General features: G+C 49.2%; 1 protein-coding gene across 1 annotated transcript in view; it reads left to right on the top strand.

Annotated features, from left to right (window-relative positions):
• Positions 1–13611: 13611 nt before the first annotated feature.
• The window catches only part of LOC125943363 (uncharacterized), a 55195-nt gene continuing 49253 nt past the window's right edge, over positions 13612–19553 (top strand). Inside the window, exon 1 of the mRNA XM_049662637.1 lies at positions 13612–13656. The gene's annotated coding sequence lies outside the window, so the exon portion shown is untranslated. The remainder of the gene's footprint in view (positions 13657–19553) is intronic.

Raw genomic sequence — 19553 nt, 5'->3', positions numbered from 1 at the left:
ACATCTTCAAGTAGTTTGCATACGGCGTATATTGCCGAAATGGGACGGTAATTACTTACTTTAACTTGCCTCCAGCTTTTAAGATCGGAACCACGAGGGCAACTAACCAGTCATCTGGTAAGGCACCCGTTTCAAGGGAAGCACTGAATATTTCAAATAAAAAACTTGAAACGCATTCGCAGTAATGTTGTTGAAACGCATTCGGTATTTTATCAGAACCAGAACTTTTCCTCACATCTAGATTTAGAAGTAGTGCTACCGATTCCGTTTTTAGAAATAATAACCTCACTAGTACGTCACTGTTTATCCCAGCTTCTTCTACCAGATACTCTTTCTTAGCCAAAAAGTCTCAGCCATTCTTACCGGTTTGCTACAGACGGTTTCATTGACTAAAACACCATGTAGCATTAGCGTTGAAGAAGATAAGTAGCTCCAAATTTTTTTCGGGTTATGAACCGGGTAATCAGTCAGCGTAGACGAATAAAAACGAGTTCGGGCATCGTTCAGATCTCTTCGTATCTGCGTGCCAAGCTCCGAAATCATTGCAGCTATCTTTGGAACCTTTTATTGCGATAGCAATTATATATGGACACTCCAAAGTGGATTTTTGCCGTCGGCGTCGTCGCCGTCACCGTGAGGTTCCGTATGATGTCAACGGCGATGAAATCGTCGCCGCGCTCCGGACGCTGTATGTGCGAGTGAAAGGGAGCGAGGGACGCGCGCTTTCATGGGAAGCGAACGCACGTCGGAGAGCAAACGCGCGTTCTGCGCCGTGCTCCCTGAAGGGCTACGTCTCTTTTCTCCGCTGCAATCACCATATATAGAGAGCAAACGCGGCTTCTTCCGTGGCGCGAAATGCCGGGGGGGGGGGGGGGGGGGACGGGAAGGACGGAGGGCAGGCGACGTTTAGCTGCGGCACCAAATGCGTATTTATATAAAAAAGTTGTCGCAGTTTCACCTGAAAGGCGAAGCATCAATTGCGATAGCAAACTTGTAGAGAGCTATAGGGAGTAATGATATTAGCTTTATCAGCTGTATAAACTTGGACATGCAGCAACATCGGCAACACGCAGAACTGTTGAAGACGCCATCGGCGTTTTGCCCGCGTTCGCTCAAAATGCGTGCGGCGTTGGTGACTGTTGCCGGAGCCTCTGATATAAATAGGCACTGCGTGCCGCAGCTAAACGTCGCCTCCCTTCCCTCCCCCTCCCCCACGGCCTCTCGCTCGTCGAAAGAAGGCGCGTTTGCTCTACATACATGGTGATTGTGAAGGAGAACAGAGACGCCTACTTTTGCAGCCCTTAAGCGAGCACGGCGCAGAACGCGCGTTTGTTCTCCGCCGTGCGTTCACTCCCCGTGAAAGACGCGCCCCTCGCGCCCTTTCTCTCGCACATACAGCGTTCGGCGCGCGGCGACGATTTCTTCTCCAAATGACGTCATACGGAACCTCACGGCGACGGCGACGGCGACGGCGACGCCGACGGCAGAAATCTGCTTTTGAGTGTCCATATAATTGCTATCGCAATAAAACGTTGCGAGGCGAGAAGGTAGGTAAGATTTTCGACGCTGCTCGACGAGTATCCCATTCTGATCTTGTCGAAAACCTCCGAGCCGCCCCCAGAGGCACCAGCAACATTTACCAACGCCACGCGCGTTCGGTGCGAACGCGGATAAAACGCCGACGGCGTCGACAACAGTTCTGCGCGTTGCTGGTGCTGCTGCATGTCCAAGTTTATACAGCTGATAAAACTACTATCCTTACTCCGTATAGCTCTCTACTAATTTGCTATCGCAATTGATGCTTCGCCTTTCGGGTGAAAGTGCAAGATTTCTTATTGCGATAGCAATTATATGGACACTCCAAAGCAGATTTCTGCCGTCGGCGTCGCCGTCGCCGTGAGGTTCCGTATGACGTCAATGGAGATGAAATCGTCGCCGCGCGCCGCCGAACGCTGTATGTGCGAGTGAAAGGGCGCGAGGGACGCGCGCTTTTACGGGGAGTGAACGCACGGCGGAGAACAAACGCGCGTTCTGTGCCGTGCTCCCTAAAAAGGGCTGCAGAAGTAGGCGTCTCTTTCCTCCTTTACAATCACCATATATGTAGAGCTAACGCGCCTTCTTCTGACGCACGGTAGGCCGGGGGGGGGGGGGGGGGGGGGCAGGGAAGGGAGGCGACGTTTAGCTGCGGCAACAAGTGCCTATTCATATCAGAGGCTCGCATTTGTGCGAACGCGGGCAAAACGCCGACGGCGTCGACAACAGTGCTGTGTGTTGCCGGTGCTGCTGCATGTCCAAGTTTGTACAGCGGATAAAACTACTATCCTTACTCCGTATAGCTCTCTACTAAGTTGCTATCGCAATTGATGCTTCGCCTTTCGGGTGAAACTGCGACAACTTTTTTTTCATGCTTGTTAGCAATGCTTCGTGAGTTAACATTTATAAGCCTTATTTCCTGCGGCTTTTGATGCCATACATTGTCGCCAGACGCAGAAGCTGAATATTTACGTACTTGTACAGTATGAGCGCACAGGTCCCATGTGTAGGCCGTTCCGTTGATAAAAAGCCGGCCGTTGACAAGCTTTACCTTCGCGCCAGCCCTTTTATCTGGTTACGCAGAACGCCACAGTTCTTTCTTTTTCCGTTGCGTTTCAGACAAGAAATCATGCGAAATGTTCGTGTTTGTTCCTTCCAGTTTCTTACAGTTGTCGAAAATCGCTTCTTCTTGTGATTCTAAAGCTTGCAAATGAAAGGTCTATCTTGGTCCCTTTTCTCTTGCCCCGGCCTATGAATTCTTTCTATCGACGTCACTTCCACACCGAGGTGATCAGAAAAATATCCTTTAGAACTGCGTTTTCATTTTTTAGACGCGATGCATCTTATGCTCGGGTCTATATCACGCCCTCCCTCCGCCGCGCGGCGTCCACTTCCGGTTCCACTTCCGGTTCCGGAAGCCAGCTTCCGGAGAATGCTTCCGGCGTTTTGCCCGAATGATCCCCCGGTGCTTCGCCCACTCATCATCATTCACTTCGTCCTCTCATTTTCCTCCCGCAATGCCGCGATGAGTGCCACGGACAGCGCCAGCGTCACCGCCAGTGTCAGCGCCGTGGACAGCGCCGCGGAGAAGAGGGCTCGAGCCGCTGCCACGAAACGGCAGCGGTGACTGGCCGATCTGAAAATTAATGGGAACTTGAGTCGACCCCATGGCTGCTTCGTATACTACTCGGGGTTCCCCTACGGGAAGATGGTGTAATTTTTTTTTTTCATTGGGACTCTCTGGGACTCCGTACACAATAGAATGTTTTAGCTGAGCGCTTGCTGTCCGCTCCGCTCAGACCGGCATATGCTAGCAAATGCCACACAAGCGCTTAGCGGGAACGCTATTGAGCTTGCGCACAACGCTCATACCGTCAGCGGAACGAAGACCGCATCCCTCGCTCCGCTACAAAGCCGACTGAGCGGAGCGTGACCGCGTGTCTACTTGGCCTCTTCGTCGTTTTGCAGCCGAGTTGATAGCGCATCGCTCGCGTCTCGGCAAGACGCGCTTATCAAATGCGAAATCTACGCAGTTCCCTGAAGTATCTCAGAACGTCAAATCTGAGTGGAGCCTACCCGGTGCTCTGCTAAAACTGTCTAATAATGTTGTTCCTCCTATAGCACTGACCTCTAATACAATTTTCTTTTTTGTTGTTTAATTGTCTGTTCCAGGTTGCGTACAGTGATTTCCAGACCTTCCAATCTCGCGCATGTCGCCGCCACTTTATCAAGTTCCTGTTCAAGCAAGGAAAGCTTAGAATTAATTTGTGTTTGAGTCTCAAGAATAAGTTGCAGCAGTTATTTAGTAGAAGGGCCGGTCTCAATGTCCCTGTAAAGTTAGAGATTCAAATGAGACTACAACAAGCTTATCGCATCAACACAGTTCGCTGGGAGTGGCAGCATAGTTAGACACAGAGAACCTGACTTAAATGAAAACAGGGGAATAGTAACTAACCTGTCGAACAAGCCATGGGAATTTAGGCTACATGACTGCAGTGCTGCTGCCACTCCCACTGAAGAAGTAGCGATGCGGTGAAGGCTTTATACGCTCCGGAAGGCAAGGTGATGTCCCTCCGCCTGACGACGCCCAGTTTCCTGGACATATGACATCATCCGTTTGCAATCGTGAAGTCTAAAAGTCGATCAGTGAGACGCTCCCTTGTCCACTTGAGGCAGCAAAAGTGACGGTCAACGGCAGAATCTGTAAAACAAGCCATGCGAATTTAGGTGACAAGACTGCAGTGCTGCTGCCGCTCCCACTCATCGTCTACGTATAAGCAGAAATGCGGAGTGCCATTAGGGTCAGTGTTATCTCCTGTTTTATTTAATATATTTTTAAGCTCCATTACTCTGCTCAAGGACATTCATATATACGTTTATGCCGATGACGTCGTTATTTTTGCATCAAATGATGACCTATATTCACTTTATCAATCGTTACAAAATTACTTATGTACTCTTGAAACTTGGATTAAGAATACACATATTGCTACGGATCAGTAGCTACGATGACGAAGAGACCAGCGTTGTGAAGACGACAATTGAGGGCTAATGCGGGCAGTTGCTTTTTCGCCAAGCCCAGCGTATTAACTTGTAAATGCACTTGTCATCTGCCTCTTTCCACGTAACAATTTGTCTCTTCCCACGTAACATCAGTAAAAGTGGACTTCTTCTCTTTCCTTTGGATCTTCGCGCTCACATTTCACTGATGCATCGCCAAGATTTCATTCTCCAGGTAGATGCATGCGAATCACGTATGATGGGGCACTAAACTGGAGAAGCGGCATTAAAAACGTCGTGTTTAAGGCAACTCGTGCCATGGGATGGTTGCGTAAGATCAGTAACCGACGATGCGGGTTACGAAGACATACATTAATTATGATATATAAAATGTATGTCTGACCCATCATGGAATCTGGGTGGGTCTTGTTTTCCGGCATCCCAGCTTATAAAATTCAGCCTCTGCTACTATTAGAAAACTTAAAACCCCTCCTCTCCCAAGAACAGGGGTGCACGCGAAGCTTGTCCAACCCTATATCGGAGGGGTCGGTTAGTTATTTGAGCGTTTGAGACGGGCCCACTGCCGCTGCCATTCCTTCAACGCCGCCTGCTCTTCGGCAGAACGAACCAAGCGCGGCCTCCCCATCCGACTGCCGGGCCTGAACTGGCGGGAAACAGCGGGCGCGACATGAGAGAACATGTGTTCACACCCTTTCCCTCCTCCGGAGGGAGGGCACGCCTATGATTGGCTGGGAGTATGACGTGTTCGCGCGCGCCAGCTGCGGGTGCCGCGTCGACTATTTCATGCATACAAAACCCCGCTCTTAAGGGCGCGCATGATGAACCGACAGTGGCTGAACCGGTTAGCGTGGTGGTCTCGCAACCCGGAGGTCGGTAGTTAGATTCGGTCGGTAATTAGATTTTCGCGCGGCTTCGGTTTTCTTTTCGTACGCCAACACCAATACCGACGCCGAACCGAGTGAGGCAATACAATCTTCGCTTGAAAAAGAAAGCTCTGCAATTGTGCCTCGGACTCCCTAAGTTTGTTGCAAACATTGTTCTGTATATGGAAGCGTGAATATCATGTTTGAAAAGTTGATTCAGGATTCTCACTGTCTAAACGTGTATGAAAATTTACCTATTCTCCTCTAAGAAGATCAATCTGTGTTTTCATCAATGAACCGAGCACATTTTCAATAATCATTGGTCGCGACTACACTGTGGGAAAAACGCCGCAGTCCACGGCCAGAGCTCCATTCCCGGCCGGTCGTGCCCAAGGGCACCCAGCCGGAGCTCGCGCGTTCCTCGCATTACTGCTCGCGCGTCCGTCCTCCTCTTTGTCCACGGTTGGCTCCTATCCACTATTCACGTCAGCGTTCCCACACTGCCTCTCCCTCTGCGGTGGCGTTGGCGGCACTGGCTGGCAACACGGCGTTCGAACCCGGCGGCACGGACGACGAGAGATGCCGAGTCGCCATGGGCGACGACGCTACGTGCGCGCTGAGCACGGCCATGATCACAACGAAAGACACACACATACACACCGCTGCTACGCGTTGCAAATTCACTCACTAACTCCGCCACGTCGTCACAGCAAACGCACCGCAAGGCACAAAACGAGGAGAAGCGACTAGTCGGCGGCGGGTGGTGTAGTTATTCGTCTGCACAACGGGTGCAAGCATTCGCTAGCGCCCTTCCTTCCTCCAGTTTCGCCGCAGCTGCGCTACCAGGGCGGCACTGGCCCACGGTGGCTGGCAGCGACGGCATGACACCAGCGGGCGAACCCTGGAGACTGATAATGCACCGACCGAGGATCGGCGGAGCCGTCAAGGCCGAGTCACCGAGGTCTTCCAGGAGCCCGCAGGCCCTGACTGGCTTCCATGACGGACTCCTCGCGAAGATTGAGCAGATCAGGTGGTGCAGCTTCGGAGTTTGCAGTCTTGCAGGAACCGAAAGACCCTAAACCGTACCCTGGCGCACACCTGGTCTAGTTTTCTTCTCTGACCTCGTTCTGACGAGTGCACACAGCAGGTCGCCGGAAGGAGCCGCCAAACCGCTCAATGCCTTGCCACCAGAGACCGCAGCAGAGAACCAGAGAACCACGCACCGAGGGACGGAGCCGCTCTTGAGGTGGGGCTGGCGCGATCGTGCGCAAGATGTCACCTGCGCTGGCGATGCCTTTCTCGAACGGCGGCGCCGGGAGCTGCAACAGCGTGTAGAAGACCACGCCACCACCAGGACCCACGCCAAGCTCGATGACGGTGACGGAGCAGGAACCGGCGGAATCGCACATCATCGAACGCTAGAGCTCGCACCGCGGAAATGGTCACGCGCCATGGCTGGGTTGGAGTCGCCGTGGAACGGGTATCTCCAGCCTTCCGCACGACCATGGTCCGTTCCCGGAACGCAGCCGGGGCCCCGCGTTACGGGCGCCAATGTGGGAAAAACGCCTCGGTCCCGCGGTCCACGGCCAGAGCTCCAGTACCGGCCGGCCGCGCCCAAGGGCGCCCAGCCGCCACTAGCGCTTTTGGTTTGGTTTGATTTGGTGCCTATACGAGTAGATATAGCACAACCCCCTACGGGGGATTGGCCATGAATCGGGCGGCACTGGCAAGAAAATTCTGAAACTAAAAGCTGCAAACAAGCAGCTTTTAGTTCTTGTCCTGTTGAAGACAGCCGCGTCTCACAGGCCACAGGTGTTTGATTGAATGAAACTTGGTTTAATAAGCGAAAAAGAAAAGGGAGGGTGCTCACAGAGAGCAACGCAGGGGCTCGAGTTTGTCGCACATAAACTCGCACATAGCGTCCGTCGAACACGCAGACGGTATCTCGTCGTCGCACTAACGAACGCGCACTGCCACAGAATCCCACAACACAATAGACGCGTCTCGGCCGCAGATCGCAGTGTACAAGGCAGGGGGCGCTAGCTAACAGCTTGTGAAAAAGCTAACAGTCCCAGCGTTCATTTTTTGTAAATGAATGAATGGGAAATAAGGACTGATTTTATTTGAAACTATGGATACTTAAATTGTATTTTCTTACTTAAGAATGCGTTCCTCGCACCACTAATCGCGCGTCCGTCCTCTTCTTTGTCCTCGGTTGGCTCCTATCCACTATTCACCGTCAGCGTTCCCACAAAACATACCTCATATGGTATTGGTACAGGCACAGCTAACATCATTGAATGTGCAAATTCAACGTATTCATCCAACAAGTCAATACAAGATAAGCTTACATTGAATGTAATGATATTTTCCTCTCAAAGCTTAATTAAACTGATGCCATTGCAATATTTAAATGACCAATTACATTTCTTGTTCTTTTTGCTTTCTCGGGTTATTGATTATGAGGCACGCCGTAGTGGAGAGCTCCAGAATAATTTGCACTACAAATGCACTACGTGCACTACAACGCAAGCACATGAGCGTTTTTGCGTTTCGCCTCCATCGAAATGCGGCCGCCACCTCGGGCTCAGCAGCGCCGCCGCGGGTCTCACCTGGAAGCAAGCAATATAATTGATGCTTAACTGAAAGAAGTGAATTAAGATGGTGAATTAAAGGTTGGGTGATAGGAGTCAAATGAAAGAATGAGATAGTAAGATAATGAAGAGTGAATTAAGAGTGAATCAAGTGTGATGAAAAATTGGAAATTTGGAGTAATCGACCAAAGCGAGTGTAATGGAAGTAAAACCGAGATGATAGACTGAATGAAGGTGAACCAAGCAGTGATAGGGTGAATCAAGAGTGAATCAAGCGTGAATTAGGAGTAAAAAGAGTAAATCAAGGGGTATGTAGTGGGAAAAAGACTTGCAAAAATATTTGGGAAATTTGAGGGTCCAAGTGACGGTGACTCAGCAAAAAAAGGGCTGAGTCACGGTTCGAGTTTGGTGAATCATAGGAAGGGTGACTACCAAAAAAAAAACAAAAAAAAAAAAACACGATGACTTACAAAAAGTGACTGTAAATTGTGGTTCCAGATCCATGATGAATCAGCAAAAAAAAAAGCACTTGAGCGCGGTACGAGTTTGGTGAGTAAAGGATGACTTGTAAAAATGACTGCAAACTCTGTAAAAAATGCAGTCATTTTTACAAGTCATCCTTTACTCACCAAACTCGTACCAAAGCGAGTGTAATGGAAGTAAAACCGAGATGATAGACTGAATGAAGGTGAACCAAGCAGTGATAGGGTGAATCAAGAGTGAATCAAGAGTGAATCAAGCGTGAATTAGGAGTAAAAAGAGTAAATCAAGGGGTATGTAGTGGGAAAAAGACTTGCAAAAATATTTGGGAAATTTGAGGGTCCAAGTGACGGTGACTCAGCAAAAAAAGGGCTCCAGGACACCGGGGACACGACCCGGATCCAGATCCAGGTCCAGAACCAGGCCACCCACTTCAACAAGCACGACAACCACGGTGAGCTGGGCAGACGTGGTCGACGGCAAGCGCCCGGGGGCTGGCGGGGATACTGCCATTAATAACGAGATAAAGGAACTAAAACATGAGAACGCGCAGTTGAGGATTATGCTAGCACGTATGAGCGATGAAATAAAGAGTCTCAAGGAAGCAAAAAGCCAATTAAATCAGGTAACTTCCGCTCCACAGGCGAGCACGAAAGATTCAACTGAGGTCCCGGACAATAAGATGGACGAAGGGGATAACCCCCCTCCACTCAAACGCAAGGCCCAAGCCAGAAATGATAAACAAGATAACACGGCGGTAGATAAAGCATTAGTCGATATCCAAAAGACCCTAATAGAGATACAAAAGGCAAATGAAAAACGGGACGAAATGATGAACCAAATGGCTAAGGCAATAGCAGCAATTATGAGTAGATTAGACATCCTAGAGGCAAACCAGTCACCAGGTAATGGACTCCCCTCTGGTGCATCAGAAGCACCACAATCCTCACCCACTTCGCAACCACAAAATTATATAAGATCAGCTTCTCTCCAGCCTCCCGTCTCCCTCCCATGGTCGCACCCGCAATGAGGCGCGCTGCAAAAGGGTTCAGGATATGGCAATGGAACTGTAGAAGTTACAAAAACAAAAAATCAGTTTTGCAGCAGTATTTAAAAGACAAGGATAAGCCGGACGTCATAATTCTGCAGGAAACACATGGGGTCGCAAAGCTGGCAGGATACAGATCTTTTGGCTATGCCGAAGGGGAGACCAGGGTATTAACCACGCTTGTAAAAAGAAACATAGTATGCGTGCAACACAATACAGGCATAGCGCACATAGACAATATTCTATTGGAACTCATCCCACAAAAGAAGACAGGACCTAGCTTATTTATTCTGAACATTTATAGCAATCCCACTAAATATAAGCACAAGTTCAAGAGCCTATTCCAGAAAACACTCAAACTAGCTCGAGAAAATCCGGTAGTAATAGGAGGAGACTTTAATGCCCCACACACTGCGTGGGGATATCTATATTCCAGACCAAAAGGAAGGGCCTTATGGAATGACTCGCAAGAATTAGGCCTCACGCTAGTCACAGACCCCGGTACTCCAACCAGAGTAGGCACGGCGTTAAACAGGGACACAACCCCAGACCTAACATTTACCAAGAATATTGAAAAGGTGACGTGGCGCAACACACTACAGGATTTGGGTAGCGACCACCGCATATCAGAGTTACTCGTCAAAGAAGGGCCGAATAGACCCAACGAACGACAGATCAAATTAATAGACTGGGAACTACTTCGTAGATCGCGAGAGGCTACACAGCAACGATCCATCACAGACATAGAGCAATGGACTAAAGAGCTCAGCGATGACGTCAAAGCTGCCACAAAAATAGCACCACCTGAATCTAACTTGGAGAAATGCGACAGCAGACTTCTCCACATGTGGGAAGCTAAGCAGTCGCTGCAAAATAGACTTCAAGGTCAGAAGCATAACAGAAAATTGAGAAAGCGCATAGCGCTCCTCAACAAAGAAATAGAAGAATATGCTGCGCAATTGAGCAAGCAACAATGGGACGAGATATGTAATTCCATGGACGGGCAATTAAGCACCGGCAAAACCTGGCACATGCTTAGGTTCTTGCTGGACCCTTAGAATAACAAGAAAAACCACAGACAAGCCATTAATAAGTTAATACACGCCTATGAGGGCACGGAGGAGGACTTTCTCAAAGAATTAGAACAGAAATACATAACACAGGTACCCCCTTGCAACCATCCTAGCTACAACGGGAATATCAACGCAAAATTAGACGAGGAATTCACGGAGGCAGAAATCCGCGCGGCCCTACAAAAGTTGAACACCAAATCAGCCCCAGGCCCAGACGGTATAACAAACAAGACTCTCAGGAACCTCGATGATGGGTCGATCACCAACCTAACGGAATATATGAACGAGTGCTGGATAAAAGGAGCAGTACCAGCTCAATGGAAGAAAGCGACGATAACGCTTATTCCAAAACCTGGTAAAAAGCTTTCGATCGACAACCTCAGACCGATCTCCCTAACATCCTGCGTCGGAAAATTAATGGAACATGTAATTTTAAACAGAGTAGATAACTTCTTAGAGGATAATAACATATACCCAGATACAATGATAGGATTTCGCAAAAACCTTTCGACACAAGATGCGATGCTTCAACTTAAGCATCAGATAATCGACTATAAAACGCGCTCTACAAGAGCCATATTGGGCCTTGACCTTAAAAAGGCTTTTGATAATGCCAACCACGCAATCATATTGGAAAACATCGAGCGATTAAGACTAGGGCAACGGACGTATAACTATATCAAGAGCTTTCTATCAGATAGGAAAGCAGTCTTTTCCGTCGGAGGACTCACGTCACCCGAAATCGACATCGGGGGGGCCGGCACGCCGCAAGGCTCTGTCATCTCCCCGATGCTGTTCAATCTCGTATTGATGGGACTCCCCGAAAAACTAAATCACATAGAGTCCCTCAATCACACAATATATGCGGACGATATTACTATCTGGGTCTGTGATGGCAGCGACGGATCAATAGAACAACGACTCCAGACCGCAATAAACACAGTAGAGGAACACCTCATAGGAACAGGCCTCACATGCTCTGCAGAGAAATCCGAACTTCTCTTATACCGCCCCACACTTAGGGGCAGGCCTCCCAAAGGATACGACAGAAACAAGGCTCATGAGGAAATCAAGCTACACACCAAGAACGGGCGGAATATCCCAATAGTAAATCAGCTCAAGGTACTGGGTCTAATAATCGAGAACAAAGGTACAAACGGGGAAACCATAAGGAAGTTAGACACAAAGGTAACGAACACCATGAGATTAATCAAACGAATTACTAACAAGCACCAGGGTATGAAGGAAGAAAGTATCATACGGCTCATACAATCATTCATAATCAGTCAGATCACATACATAGCAGCCTTCCACAATTGGTTTGCAGCTGAAAAGACCAAAATTAACATCCTCATAAAAAAGGCATACAAACTAGCACTAGGGATTCCAATCAGTACAAGCACAGATCTATTCCTTAAGTTGGGACTCCACAACACACTGGACGAACTCATAGAAGCGCAACAAACATCCCAGGTGGAACGACTAACCAAAACCAAAACAGGACGGCATATACTACGCAAGCTAGGAATGAATTACCACAATCAATACGGGGAAAAGACGACGATAACGAGAGAAATTCGCGACAAACTCCTACTAACAAATATACCCAAGAACATGCATCCAGTTTACAACAAGGGCAGACGCACGAGTAGAGCAGAGAAAATGATCCGAAGCTATGGCTCAGACGACAGAGCAGCCTTCGTAGACGCGGCTGAATACACACACAGAAATAGCTACGTGGCAGTAGTCGTAGATCACACCCAAAAACCCCTTACAAGCGTGTCAGTTAATACCAAACATTCCGAGACAGCAGAGGAGGTAGCCATTGCACTAGCATTGGTCTCCACAAATGCTCAATACATAATTAGTGATTCTCAGGCGGCCATTAGAAACTATGCTAAGGGTAGGATCTCTCCTGAGGCGTGGCACATCATCATAGTCAACAAAGCAAAATTCTCTAACGCAGAGAAGAACGGCAGGCAATTGCTCTGGTTCCCAGCGCATACGACTCCAGCAATTCACGCAATCAACCCCAACGAGGTAGCACACCGCGAAGCTCGAGGTCTTACTCGCCGAGCTGAGCAAGGAGTGACTTCCATTGGTCAGGGAAACGCGGAGGAGGAGATCTGGAGAGAAAAAGACAGATTAACAAGATTTAGCGATATTACAAAATTCTATCAAAATCAGAGGCGAATATTACCACCGCCTCACACTAAACTGAACAGAACTGAGTCCGTTGCTTGGAGGCGATTACAAACAGAAACCTATGTGAGTCCCGTGCAGTTAAAGACTTTCTACCCTGAGATATACGCCAGCGATATATGCAAGCTATGCAAGTCTGCTAGAGCCACCCTTCAACACATGTTGTGGGGATGCACAATATATCAAGAAAAAGTGGCAGTCTCCCCGGAAAATCTACGGACGCGGTGGTCGGCCACGCTGCTCAGCTCAGAACTCCAAGACCAACTTTGGGCCGTCCAGCGAGCCATGGATGCCGTGCGGGAGCAACAGCTCCCAGTGGCCATCTAGGCGGCCCCAGGCCCGGGCCTCCCAATCGCCGGATTTAAAATAAAGTTATGTCACTCACTCACTCTGTAAAAAATGTGAATAAAGAAAATAAAGAAAATGTCAAAAGGAATTTCACAAAGCGTAAAAAGTGTCGTTGTGTCATTGAGTTAGCCGCGCTCGGGCTTTCGCCTTCAAGTCCTCTTAGTTGTAGCATAGGGGCCCCTAGTAATTTTTAACATTATACATATTCTCCCCTTCATTATATCTTCTTTTAAAATTCCCCCCTAGTTAGTCTGATTGCTCGCTGGCATACTAGTCTAGTTATCCCAATATCTCCTTTGGATTTTTTTTGTACTTTGCTTTCCTCGCTTTCAAATAAGAATTTTCTTGAGCTACCCTGTGCCATTTGATTCTGCCCTAGCCCCCTTAGTGGGTATGAGTCACGGCAGAAGTTAATCATCATTATCATCACTGTTTCTACGATCCCATGAAAGCAGCACCGCAGCCCGACAAGTGAAACTCGGCATTTGGCATAGGTAAGTGTTTCGAAGCTTATTGTTCTTCTTTCGGATGTTTTACGTGCCAAACCACTTCTGATTATGAGACACGCCGTTGAGTAGGGCTCAGGATTAATTTGGATACCTGGGGTTCTTTAACATGCACTACAACGAAGGCACACGGGCGTTTTTGCAATTCGCCTCCATCGAAATACGCCCGCCACTGCCGGGGTTCGATCCCGCGATCTCGTGCTCAGCAGCGCCTTAGGTGACTGAGCCACCGCGGCGGGTCGAGGGTTATTGTGACGCAGAACTGAGCTTGACATGCGAACTCCACTGAAAAGTGAATTGGCTTAATGAACGTATTTTAGCTTGGCCTTGTGGGTGATTGTGTAGTACATTTAGTGCTCTTTTTTTTTTTTAAGCGAAGCTTGTGTGACACAGCTCAGGGAAGCTGGGAACGCGTCGATTCCGTCTCAAATGTCACACGTCACTGCCGTACGTTTGAGACATCGAAGATACGTCGCATTGCGCCAAAATTAGGACGCCTGGCGAATGTGACAACCGTTGCCAGCGTCGATGAGAGCCCGTCCGCCGATCTTTCGTCTACTATACGGCACATCGTGCGTGAAGAACTGCTGCGACACCAAGTACTTCCGTGCAACGTCATGCGACAGCCTGATGCCTATTCCCCGCAACACACGGCGGCTGCAGCACCCTGCGCTTCGTGGCAACCGTTGGTATAAGTGTCCCGGACACCAACCCTAGATGAGCGCCATGGTAACCGTCGGTATGTGTCACAGACATCAACCACAGAGGAACTCCATCGCCACGTGAGGGCTCATTTGCGCCCTAATAACAATTTGGAGAACACCCTCTCTCCGGAAGGTTTGTACGTAGACCGACGGTTCCTCCTGTGCGGCAGGCTCAGTCACTTTACCCTGCTGCACGACCCCCCACGGCTGAGCGCTTCGAGTTGATCGATCGTCGTTTACCTGTGTGCCATTTCAAGTCGCCAAGTGTGTGTGACCCCAAGTCGCCATTACATCAATGGCGACTTGGGGTCACATTGCCAGATACTGCAATCGCCGCCGAGGTTCGACCGATCGACGATGCCTACCGCGCTCGACTCGTTGAAACGTACTCGCATTTGCACACTCGGGGTGCTGGGGAGCATCCCTCCCCAGCATCCGGAGACACAGCAGAACCGTTCTCCAGCATCCGACCGCAGCTTGAAACCCGCTCCTCGCGTAAGCCGGTCGCCATCTCCGCGGCGTTGCTACCCGTCGCCACCTCCGGAAAACGAGTCAGCGCGACCGTTGAAGGTGAGCTCACTGTACAATCCTTCGTACTTTCATCAATGGTCTTAGTGGACACGGGAGCAGCCAGTGATGAGTGATGCGCTTAAAAACCTCCTAGGAGGAAAAGGGATGCTTCGCTGGGATCGGCCCGATACGTTTCGCGAAATGAGTACGGAGTAGTTTCATCCTGTCGGGGTGCGCAATATCATCTCGGCTAGTCAAGTATTTAGCGTAGAGTTCGCTAATCCATCTTATTCTACGCATGATGTAATCCTTGATTTTTTGAAACTGTGTGGTCCCACTGTCGACTGCGGAACGGGAGAAATTAGTGTAGGTACAAGCTTTTCTGCTGCGTTTGGAAGGCCCGCCCTATCACGAAAGTATGCTTTGTGCACCCAGTTATGCCTCCGTTGTCGGCAACATGTGTTTCAGTCGCCTGTTTCCTTACCACCGACGGAACGTTTCACGCTACCATGGAGCCCGTTCATCTGAGCTGCATCAAGGGGAATGTGTTGATACCGTATTGCACGATGTCAGTTGTTCACGCACGCAAGACCGTAAAGTGTTCCAGTGAACCTGCCATACTGCCACAGTCTGAAACTTGCCGCCTACCATAAAGATCAAGTGCTGTCACTCACCATTCTTACAGAGGTTCTGCGGATGAACGCAATTTCGTTAATGCATGCCCTGCTGCGGACTCCTCCATTCTGACTATGGTGACCAAGTCACTCAGCACTAACCAGCGTCATGAAGTGGCGAATATTCTGCTTCCGGGTTATTTGACTTTTCGCAGCAAGAGGGGCCACCATTGCATAGATGCGGGATCAGTCCAACTTTTGCGACAGAAGCTTTACATGCAAAGTCTCACCATAGGAACGCAAGGTGGTCAACGAACAAATCCGCGAAATGCTAAATAATAATGTCATCCAAGAATCCTGTAGTCCGTGGGCAGCGCCAGTGATTCTGGCTAAAAAGAAAGATACTACATGGCGATTTTGTGCTGACGATCGCGGCCTCAACGCTATCACTAAAAAAAGACGTATATCCTCTTCCACGTATTGATGATGCTATCGACTGCCTTTTATCAGCGTCTTACTTTTCGTCTGTTGACTTGTGGTCGGAGTACTGGCCGATTCCTATGCACAAGGCACACAAGGAGAAAATGACTTTTGTAACACCAGACGGACTTTTTGAATTTAATGTGATGCCGTTCGGACTCTTTAATGCGCCTGCAACTCTCGAGCGCTTCATGAACAACATCTTGCGTCTGTTCGAAGTGGGAAGTGTGCATGTGCTATCTAGACGACGCAGTGATTTTGGGGCGCACGTTCAGTGAGCACAACGCACTTCTCGATCTTGTGCTACACTGCTTGGAAAAATCGGGTTTGGTGCTCAACTCGAAGGAATGCCATTTTGGAGGGAGCCAAACACCAGTTCTGGGCAATCTAGTGGACAAATACGGCATACGACTCGATCCAGCGAAGACTGCTGTTGTGGAAGCCTTGAAACAACCTCTATCTGTAAGAGAGCTACGTAGTTTCCTGGGCCTTTGTTTACACTTCCGCCGGTTTATTCGTGGATTTGCCAACTTCGCGTATCCGCTGACATGCCTGCTCCGAAGGACGTTCTTTTTGAATGGACCCCTGAATGTGACGCCAGTTTTCGTGAGCAGAAGTTTCTTCTGACGTCCCATCCCATTCTTCGACACTTCGACCATGAGGCTCCCACAGAAGTTTGTATGGACGCTAGCGGTATTGGCATTGGCGCTGTCATTATTCAACGTGTCGCCACCAAAGAACACGTCATCGCCTGTGCAAGTCACTCTTTAAGTCCGAGTGCACCTACACCGTCACAGAGCAAGAATGTCTTGCAGTGATTTTCGAAGTACAGTGCTTCCGGTCATACCTGTACGGGCGTCCTTTCACCGTGGTGACAGACCATCATTCTCTCCGCTGATTGGTTAATCTCCGTGGTCCATCAGGCCTGCTTGCGCGTTGAACACTTCGCTTACAGGACTATGATTTTACCGTTTTTTATAAAAGCAAGCGACGGCACGACGACTGCCTCTCGCGCATGCCACTTCCAACCACGGACGGCGACGCTGACTTCGACCGCTATATCGCATCATTGGAACCTGGATTTCCTGATATTAATACCTTCAAGGTCCATCAACAAAAAGATACAACTTTAGTGCCACTGCTCGCTACTGCAAGAAAATCAGCACATCCATTCGTTTCGGCGTTCGTGATGGGGTTCTGTACAAAAAGAACTATTCTGTTGCAGGCCCATGATATCTCCTAGTGGTCCCGGACAACCCTCCGAGTCTCCATTTTGCGCGCGATGCATGGCGATCCAACATCTGGTCATTTGGGATCTGCGCGAATGCTCTACCGCGTTCAACTGTCCTACTGTCCTAAGGTTCTACTGTCCTAAAATGCGCCAGACGACCGACCAGTACGTGTCCAGCTGCAAGGAGTGTCTACGTCACAAGCGTCCGACGAGCGCTCCTCCTGGTGAACTACATCCAGTGCCACCCCGAAGCAATCCGTTTGAGCAAGCCGGCACCGACCTTCTCGGGCCTTTCTCGCGGTCATCTGATGGGAATCGCTGGATTGTAGTCTGTGCCGATCACTGGATACGCCACTGTGAGACAGCTGCGATACGATCGGCTACTGCAACCAAAGTGTGTATTTTCCTGCTGCGTTTTGTCATTCTCCGACGCGGACCTCCCAGAGTCGTCATGAGCGATCGTGGGCGGCAGTTCACTGCAGACGTGGTCGTAGAGATGCTTAATTATGTGCTTCAAGTTTTTGACATTTCACCCCCTATCAACCACAAACACATGGCCACAGGGAACGCACTAACAGAACCCTTATTAACTTCATGTAGTCGCGTCAGATCATAAGAACTGGGACAGCGTGCTACCTTTGATTACGTGCCTATTTATTACCTCACAACACGAAATTACGAGCTACACTCCCTTCTTTATGCTCGTCCGCCTGGTTATACGCTGGACACTATCTTCACCTTTTCAAGCCACCATAATCTTTGTATATCCGAGACCGTCTCTCTTGCTGAAGACTACCGATGACTTGCTTCTTTGCGCACTCTTGTTTCACAAGACCACTCGAAAGCACGCTGCGACCGCCGACGCCGACACGTGATATATGACCCTGTTGACGTAGTGTGGATGTGGAAACCAACAAGAAAACGTGGATTATGTGAAACTGCTGGCCCACTATGTTGGACCGTATATTATTACTGATTGTATAAGCGAATTAACGAACCGCATAGCACGCCTCTCATCAAATGGCCGATGGTCAGCAAAGAGTGAACTTTCGCATGTCGCCCTTTTAAAGCCCTTTAATTTCTCGACAGCCTGTTTGACTTGCCCGGCGGGCTTCGTCTGCGCGGAGGGAAATGTGACGCTATTACGTGCGTAGTGCGTTTAGACCTCAACAGTATATGGGGCATCCAATACTCAAGGGGAAGGAGGGAGACGACGTGCGGCTGGCTAGCTGAATCTCGATAGGCGCTCAGCTGACCAAGGCCGTCGCGACTCACTCTACCTGGCTTGTCAATAAACGCATTTCGTGCGGGTAACACTTGTTTTGCCGACCTCCCCGGGGATTGCCGGGTGTAATTGTAAAGGTGGTCGATCCAGGAGTGCTAGAAAGGTGGCGGGCCCATTCTGGCACCAGTGCACGGTACATTCTCGCGCAAACGCATTTGGGCGGTTTGTAACGCGGGTCCATCCTAGATGGGCGTTTAGGCTGCCTCACGTGCATGGAGCTACATCATCTACAAAGGCCAATCAGAGCACGTGGTTGTCGTCTCACCAGCGACAGTGCTCGTCGCGGTACCCCATGACGGCTGTGGTGTCACCACGCTGCAGACGCAGTTACGCGCAACACTCGTGCGTATAGCGCAACGTTTGCGAAGTGCATGGCAGGGTTCAGGGCCGTCGTGCCTAGCCAGATTCCGGCAGGCGCGCGTAGAAGCGAGCACGCAGGCAAGCTGTCAGGGACACGACGATATGCACCGACTTAGTCACGTGGTGTTTGAATGAGCGCGCATGTAATACGCCAGGTGCCACCTCACATGATTGTAGGAGAAAACGCGACAATAAGCAGACGTACCGAGAACGAGAGAGCAAAATTGAAATACTTCCTTGGCCTCTTAAGGATGGCGGACATGTACGTTTATTTTGTAATTCATTCAACTCAACATTAACAATATTAGTATTACTGTGAATGTTCCCGCGATCACGACATTCCTCAATACCTGTTGGGTCCGCTTGCTGCAGCTTGCGACGTAGCTGCTGACAACATTGTGCTCGTGCGCTCGGCTTGCATGCAGCATCTTAAAATTGGATATGCAGAAGCCCTCAGCGGCTCGTCGGCATGCATCGAGAGCAAACCGTGAGAAAAGTTCGAAATCCATTTTTTTTTTTGTCGCACCAGCATGTCGATGATGATTTCGATTACGAGAGTCACCACGCAAACCTTAAAGGGAGAGGATATCCCAACTCGCTGAAAATAAAACCAAGAAAATGAAACAACACATACATTTCGCATATTTATTTATTTATTTATTTATTTATTTATTTATTTATTTATTTATTTATTATTTATT

The sequence above is a fragment of the Dermacentor silvarum genome, chromosome 2 (genome assembly GCF_013339745.2).
Source record: "Dermacentor silvarum isolate Dsil-2018 chromosome 2, BIME_Dsil_1.4, whole genome shotgun sequence".
NCBI classification, from domain to species: domain Eukaryota; kingdom Metazoa; phylum Arthropoda; class Arachnida; order Ixodida; family Ixodidae; genus Dermacentor; species Dermacentor silvarum.
This window is presented reverse-complemented; position numbering and strand designations above follow the sequence as displayed.